Raw genomic sequence first — 8,110 nt, 5'->3', positions numbered from 1 at the left:
CTCCTACATACACCCTCAATTTCGCCCGCTGTAACGAAAATAAATATGGCCATTATACCTCGAAATATCGCTTTGTGACAGGAAAAGACATAAAAATCAAGGATGCAGTGGCACGTACATGTTAAGAGAATGGGAGGAGAGACGAAACCAAGAAAGCTGTTATAGAGTTGAAGGGAAAGAGACCTAGAGGAAGACCGAGGGACAGACAGCTGAAAGGTGTAAAGAAGAGCATCAAGGCGAGTCGGGGGAACTGGACGACAGTGACAGAAAAGAAGTGGTGGATGGACAGGAAATGATGAGGAGGCTTATGTTCCAAGCAGACCTAGCTTGTGGTTGCAAAACTGCTCCAGATGATGGTGATGATGATGGCAATGTTCTCGGAGATATACTGATCCGCAGCACATGTATCACGTAGAATGAAAATTCATTGTTACAGTTCATGCAATAACCATAAACCTCTGAATTGACTGGGGGAATATTCAGAACCGAAACCACGGTTTAGCTCTCCCACAAAATATACACAACTAAACTTTATGAAAATCTACCTTCCTTACTGTAAATCAATTTCTAAAACGTTTTCTCATGTGCATCATTTCGATCCGAGGATTAATAAGGGAGATACATAATGGACTGCTTTACTGGCTGTCGTGTCATTTGAGAATGGATTAAAGGGTTTGCTTACAACGCCATTATATTAAGAAAGGTTTTCGCCAACGATTGGTTATGAGTTATGAGCCACAGCGCCACTGGTTAGAGTTCAAAGCTGAAATCTATCACATGGTGGATTTCCTGAACGCAACGACGATATTTTGTTCCTCTATACAATCCATGACCTAATACGCATGTACTAAAAGTCATGGAATAATAATCCACAATACCAATACGTAATATGTAAACAAGCAAATCCCCCCAAAAGTATATTCTACATAACCCTATACGTTTTCTTTTGTTTACATTCCTAGAACTATTACTTTAATTTGGTAATATAAATATAAATACGAGTATAAATGTATATAAATAAAATTGTAACGACCGTGTGTCTGTACATTGACTATTTTGGCGAAATTTTCGCTCAGTTATCCATTTCAGCTGTAGTAATGACCATCTGCATATACATATATATATATATATATATATATATATATATATATATATATATATATATATTGCTTTGGTGTCTGTTTGCCTGTTTGTTTTAGCCCTTATAACTTTAAAACTACTGGATATATTTCTGCCAAACTTCATATTTAGAATCCACCTGTTCTTGGATATGTTTTCGGGCCAATTCTGTTTCTAACCCCATGAATTTACCGGAGGTTTTTACGCAACCGAAACCGTGATTTTTCACTCACACAAAATATACACAACCAAACTTTATGGAAATCTAGCTCCTTTAATGGAAATCAATTTCTAATTTTTTTCTCATGTCCATCATTTCTATACGAGGATAAATAAGGGAGATATCATTAACGGGCTCTTTTACAGGCTGTCACTTCATTTCAAGGTGGATTAAAGTGTTTACCTACAAAACTAGTTTACTCTTTTCGATAGAACGGATATTATGAGAGTTTATCTTCATCGATTGGTTCTATGAGTCCTCAGCCACAGAGCCAATGTCGGTTTCAGATTAACAACAATATGTAACCGAGAAGTAGGGAGAATTGCGAACAACTTCTGACGAGGAACTGCACCGTTCAATAAACTCTGTGATCGTTAGAGTCCGGATTGTTAGGTACTGATAGGTTAGAATGCAAACTTACTTAAGCCTGTAATGAGTGTACCCTACACTGTACAACGGTGATGCTATGAGATTTGCATAGATATTAGGGGTGCAGCCTATAGAACTCCATGAATGTATTCTACTCTTCCTACACCATGGTACAGCGGGTTGCATGACACATCCTACAAACCAAGTTACTTTGCAATCTAACCTATTACCACCTACAAATCCGATGTATAGTGATCATCATTCTGTCTACAGTTTGTTCAGCTTTATCATACTTCACGTTACTGGCACGTGCATTCGTAGAAGAATATCAGATTAACATGCCGTATTAAACGTCTGAATACATGCATGTAACACTGCATCAATTCATGAAGAAATCGTGAATCGATTACCAATTCCCGTGCGATACATATGCTAGCACAAGTATAAACTATTTTGCTCTCCTGTAATTTAAGAACGATTGATTCATGGTGTGTTACGAAGAGTGAATAATGTGGACTTTAATGTAATTTATAGCTGCAAAACCTATTCCCTGTTTCGCAACCTTCAAGAGCTACGATCACGATGAAATACGTCCTATCGGAGTAACTCCGTTAAGCATGGTATTTCCGGAAGTACTGGAGGAGTGACTATGATCTAAAGAAATTCCAACGAGGTGAGGATACATCAGATAGAACGTTATTTTGGTAGGAATGCGGCCAGGTAAATAGATCCACATCACACCTCGCAGGAGATGAAGAGAAACTATGCTGTGCTATCGAATCTTCAGATCCAAAAGATTTGATCACATGCCGCAGACTGACCGTGTGATCGGAATATCATTAGTTAATGAATTCGCCCCCGAGCCATACAGCAGGTGGACTTGTTGATGGACGAGAATATTGAAAGTACAAACACGTAGGTGTTTTTTTTTTGGTGAAGTTATCGAGACATTACAGTCAACATCTCCGTGTACTTATAAGGCATACATTAAGTTTTTTCCATACTACGTCGAGTCTGTATATATTTAAAAATCTCCCCATATCTGTTTATCTTTCACAGCGATATTGAGGTAAAGTTTCAACAGTTGAAATTGCCGCTCGATAAAGCATTTTACATCTCCTTTATAAGAAAAAAAACACAGCAATCCACGCACGACCATGATTTTTGAAGCTGTTAGGTAAAATTAAGTTTCTTTCAGTTTACTTAGCGTCCGAGGACATGTTCGGCTCGCCTAGTGTAGGTCCTTATATTTGACGTCCATTGGCTAACTGAGCGTCTGAATGTTGGATGATAGTAATGGGGGAGGGAGAGGGTGAAGCCCGGTGTAAGCACATAGCCTTCTAAGTCTACACAAGGCTTAACGTCGCCATCCGACGGATGAATCTTCATGAACAGCGCCATATGCCCTCACTCCATATGATCACTCTGGAGAGGTCTGAAACGGAATGCAGGCTTTTGGAACGTTATTTAGTGATTAGAAATAGTATACCACTAGCTTACATACTATTCCGGCCAATATTCTGTTGGTAATTTTTTTTCCACCAGCGGGATTCGAAGCGGATATCCACAATGTCAGACAGTGTATATTTGATGCCTTAACGATCATGGCCACCAGGTGGTCTGTTTCTTACAGTGAAGTGATTGTCTCTTTTTCGTCATGTTGACATCGCGAGCTCTGCACACTTCCATCTATCTATGAATTCGAACTACGAATCTCTGAGCACATTATACTACTGTAGAGCTACGCTGAGCTAACTAGAGAGACACTGCTATACAAAGAAAGCGAGAATGTTTAGATAGCTGAAATTGGCACCCTTATAGGTAACAAAACATACAATGTTGGCCAACATATTTCAAACAGTTTAGTGGAGTACAGGCCCTTCTTTATTTTTTCTTTCTTTCTTAATCCGCATGCCATCCAGGGTTGGATTTTACTTCGGACTTAGCGAGGGATACCACCTCTACCACCTCAAGGGCAGTCTCCTGGACTGGGGGGATTAGACTGGGGAGGAGGACCAGTACCTCGCCCAGGAGGCCACATCTGCCATGCTGGGCAGTTGATTATGACGGTTGGGAATATCAAGAGGGATAGACAAGGAAGAGGGAAGGAAGCGGCCCTGGCCTTAAGTCAGGTACCATCCCGGCATTTGCCTGTAAGAGAAGTGAGAAAACAAGAAAACCACTTCGAGGATGGCTGGGGTGGGAATCAGACCCCCTTTTACTTGGCTGACCTCCCGAGGCTGAGAGGACCCAGTTCCAGACCTCGTACCACTTATCAGATCCGGGAATCGAACCCGTGCCTCCGGGGGTGGCAGCTAATCACACTAACCACTACACCACAGAGGCGGACTAGGCCTACCTTCGCTCAGTAAAGTGAACGAACTTCGCCATTATGGCATATGCAACTCCGTTACCTCCATGCTTAATCACGATGTAGAAATCTTGCAACAGATTTTTTGAAGTGGCATCTAACAAATTTTTATTGTAGGTATTACCGTCGTAGATATACGTTGAGTGGCCAAAAGTCATGGGAAGACACTGAATGTGATGTTAATGACAAGTTGCTCCTCCGCGAGCCCTCAGAACGGCAGCACTACGGCGAGGCATCGACTCTATAAGGTGCTGGAATAGTTCTGGAGGGATCTTGACGTACGCATCCAGCACAGCTACCCACAAGTGGTCTTGTCTAGTTGGTTCGTGGTTCAAGAAGCATACACCAGCATCGACAGCATCCCATAAATGCTTGGTTGGATTAAGATTTGGGAATCTGGAGGGTCAATCAATGGTTGTAACTTCAATGGAGTGCTCCTCCAGCTACCTGCGTGCCACCACAGAGCGGTGACATGGCGCATTGTCCTGTTGAAACACGGAATCTCCATCAGGATACTCTAGGGCCAGAAAGGGGTACAGATGGCCTGAAAGAAGGTCCACATATCATACACCTGTCAGCGCTCCCTGAAGCCAGACAATGGGGCCCAATTGCGACCATGAGAACGCCGCCCAGACCAGACCTGAGCCACCTCCCACCAGGACACTACCTTGTTGACAAGCAAGATCCATAGGTTCATACGCCACACTTTCACGCTCCCATCAGCGCGATACAACTGGATCCGGAATTCATCGGACCATACCACACACCGCCACTGTTCCATGGTCCATTGACGATGTTCGCGGGCCCATGCATGTCGTTGAGTTCTGTGTCGAGCTGTCAGCAAAGGGACATAAGTTGGTCGTCGGCTGATGAAGCCTATGCGGAGCAATTGCCTCCTTACAGTCCTGGTAGAAATGGCTTACTGACTCCCAACAAACCACTGGGCGGTGATCTGACTCACAATAGCCCGTCGAGCACCCAGTACGGTTTTGCGGAGGCGACGTGATGTCCGTTCGTTAAACACCTGTGGTCCTCCCGTGCGGCGGTTTACGCGGGTGGTAATATTCTCTCTGCGATATTGAAGATCTACCCTCGACACTGTAGATCTCGGAAACCCGAATTCGCGTGTAACCTCCGCAATGCTATGACCCATGTGCCGTGCGTCGATGATCGTCCCACGTTCAAAGCCGGTTAACTCGAAACGTGTTGCCATCTTCATGACACTGGTGTCTGTGACAGACTGCTCAGCAACTCCGCAGCTATCCGCAACGCTCATAGGTCACACACGGCAAATTTACTAATGACACATCCCTTCCCCTGACTTTTAGCCACTCTGTGTATAAAATCGGGTAAGGCTGAACTTCACATGCTCGCTTTTCTTCTCAATAAAACATTCGCACTTGTATATTTGTTCTGTTACACGGAAAAAGCACAGAATCATGGTTATGTCTATGGGCTTAGTAGAAAGATGAAAGAATGAGTTCATATCAACAATTATATGCTCTCCGTGTAGCATTGAAAATCTACGAGTGTGTGTGAGATAGCATATAGGAGTGTAGAGGTTCAATGAGGTATTTTTTGTGAATAAAAATGCAATACTGATGGAATAAAACGAAAAGTGATCTACACATTGAAGTACAGACATAGGTTTGGGTACATTAGTTATACTCAGTAACGGAAGGTGATAGAAGAACGATGAAATACACTGTTGGGGTGTTAAATTCAATGTTCTATTTTCACACGTGTACTTCCAGATGTAGAATGGAATAGAGATTTCTATTTTCTTCTTTTCTCTTCTTTTCTTTCCTTCTTTCTTAATCCGTTCACCCTCCAGGGTTGCTTTTCCCCGCGGACTGAGCGCGGGATACCACCTCAATCATCTCAAGGGCAGTGTCCTGGAGCGTGAGACTTCAGGTCGGGGGATACAATTCGGGATGAGGACCAGTATCTCGCTCAGTTGCCTCGCCTGTTATGCAGAACAGGGGCCTAGTGGGGGAAAGGGAAGATTGAGAGGGATAGACAAGGAAGAGGGAAAGAAGCGGCCGTGGCCTTTAGTTAAGTACCATACCGGCATTTACTTGGAGGAGTAGTGGGAAACCACAGAAAACCAATTTGAGGATGGCTGAGGAGGGAATCGATCAACCCTACACTCAGTAGACCTCCCGAGGCTGAGTGGACCCCGTTCCAGCCCTCGTGCGACTTTTCAAATTTCGTGGCAGAGTCGGGAATCGAAACCGGGCCTCCGGAGGTGACAGCTAATCACACTAACTGCACTACGGAAGCAGATTTCTAGTATATAATTTGTTAAAACTGTAGACTGTATGTACCTTATATTTAAAATAATGTGCTTGTATATATATTCGAAAATTAAACGCTTTTCCTTCTTGAATGTCACAAATAAAATTAAAGTTGTAAAACCCTTAGCACGAGGCCAAATTCCCCTCCCTCCTACAGTCACATCTCCTTCTTCATGTCCTTTTACCCACCTCGTTCCTCCATCACATCACCCCAAACAGCCCGCATCTCTTTGCCAGAAAGAGGGCTTAACCGTCTACGTGGCCCGCTCCACCCTCTTGAAGGTGGGGAGTTGAAACCATTTTGATGATGATAAGTAGTTTACGTGGTGACTGAACACGTCATCGGTGCACGTATTACTACTGCTGACTTCAGATCGGTTGCTCAAATCACTACCAAGTACGATAGGGGTAGTACATGGTACTCGTCCTCTCGATTCCTGCGTTCTTGTAGCAATGTATTGATGCCGCTACTGATCTAGTATACATTGATAACGACCACTGGTTGCCATGGTATAATAATGGCGTGTGGCCTCCGAAGGGGGCGGGTGCAGGTCTTTCAATCTGACGCCGTATAGGCGACCTGCTTGTCGATGGGAATGGGGCCCTACCTGTGATGAATTCTAATGCTGAAGACGGTACACACACCTAGTCCCCGAGCCATTGGAATTAACCAATGGAGGTTAAATTCCCCGACCCGGCCGGGAATCGAACCCGGCACACTCTGAATCAAAGGCCAGCACGCTAACCATTTAGCCATAGAGCCGGACGTTGCCATGGTTACAATGGTGTTGGGAATTTGATGACACTAATTCCAGATAGAACCCCAGCCCAAAAACATGCCCATGTTAAACTGTCTCACATTCAGTGAGGTGGCAATGCTATGTTTGAGCGAATGCTCTAGCAACTACTACTACTAAACGTTTTCATTCCTCCCCTGAAGGGGGAGGCGGGCCTCTTAGACGGTGACGCCGTCTCTCAGGCCGGGAGATTTGTTACAGTGAAGAAGTGAGGAGAAGGTGAGGGTGCAGGCGGCCGTGGCCTATACTACGAACTGTCCCGGCATTCGCCTTAGTGCAGGGGAATGGAAAACCACGGGAAACATTCTCAGGGCAGCCGACGGGTGGGACCAGGCGTGAAGTCCGGCACTGTGTCCCACGCCCATCTTCCGAATGCAGGGGCGTAGAGCCACGGTAGAACCGTGGCCAACTTTCCTCTGCTGGGTTGGCTGGTCAGAGTACAGAGCATATGGGACAACAACCCACTCTGCATCCACCGACATACTCTAGCAATGTGAACATCATCTATTGCAGCAGTTATGACTGTCGATCTTGTGTTCAAGCTTTATTTAAAAGGTACGTTAAGATGTTCAGTTCAAAATTCAAATTATTGTTCACATAGTTATATCGGACGTCGAGGACAGGCTTAGCCTACATACTACTTGACATAAATATGTCTTAATGCTTTGGGTCATCCGAAAATTTGTGTAACATGACTTGACAAAATGAATGACGGAAGTGTAACCATAGCAATCGTGCAGTGATGTAAGGTATGGTTGGATGGCCAGACAATGTTACTTAGCAACCGTGCAGCCGGTGGTCATCTGAAATTCGCAGGTGTTGATGGATAGCCATGACCGCGAGACATTTATATGATCACTAGTACGTAAGTCTGTCTTCGACAGAAAAAAATAGTATGTAAAATGTAATTTGAAATTAATATGTTAATACATCTTGG

Source organism: Anabrus simplex, chromosome 6 (assembly GCF_040414725.1).
Source record: "Anabrus simplex isolate iqAnaSimp1 chromosome 6, ASM4041472v1, whole genome shotgun sequence".
Taxonomy (NCBI): domain Eukaryota; kingdom Metazoa; phylum Arthropoda; class Insecta; order Orthoptera; family Tettigoniidae; genus Anabrus; species Anabrus simplex.
The sequence above is the reverse complement of the archived record's forward strand: the minus strand, read 5'-3'. Positions refer to the sequence as shown.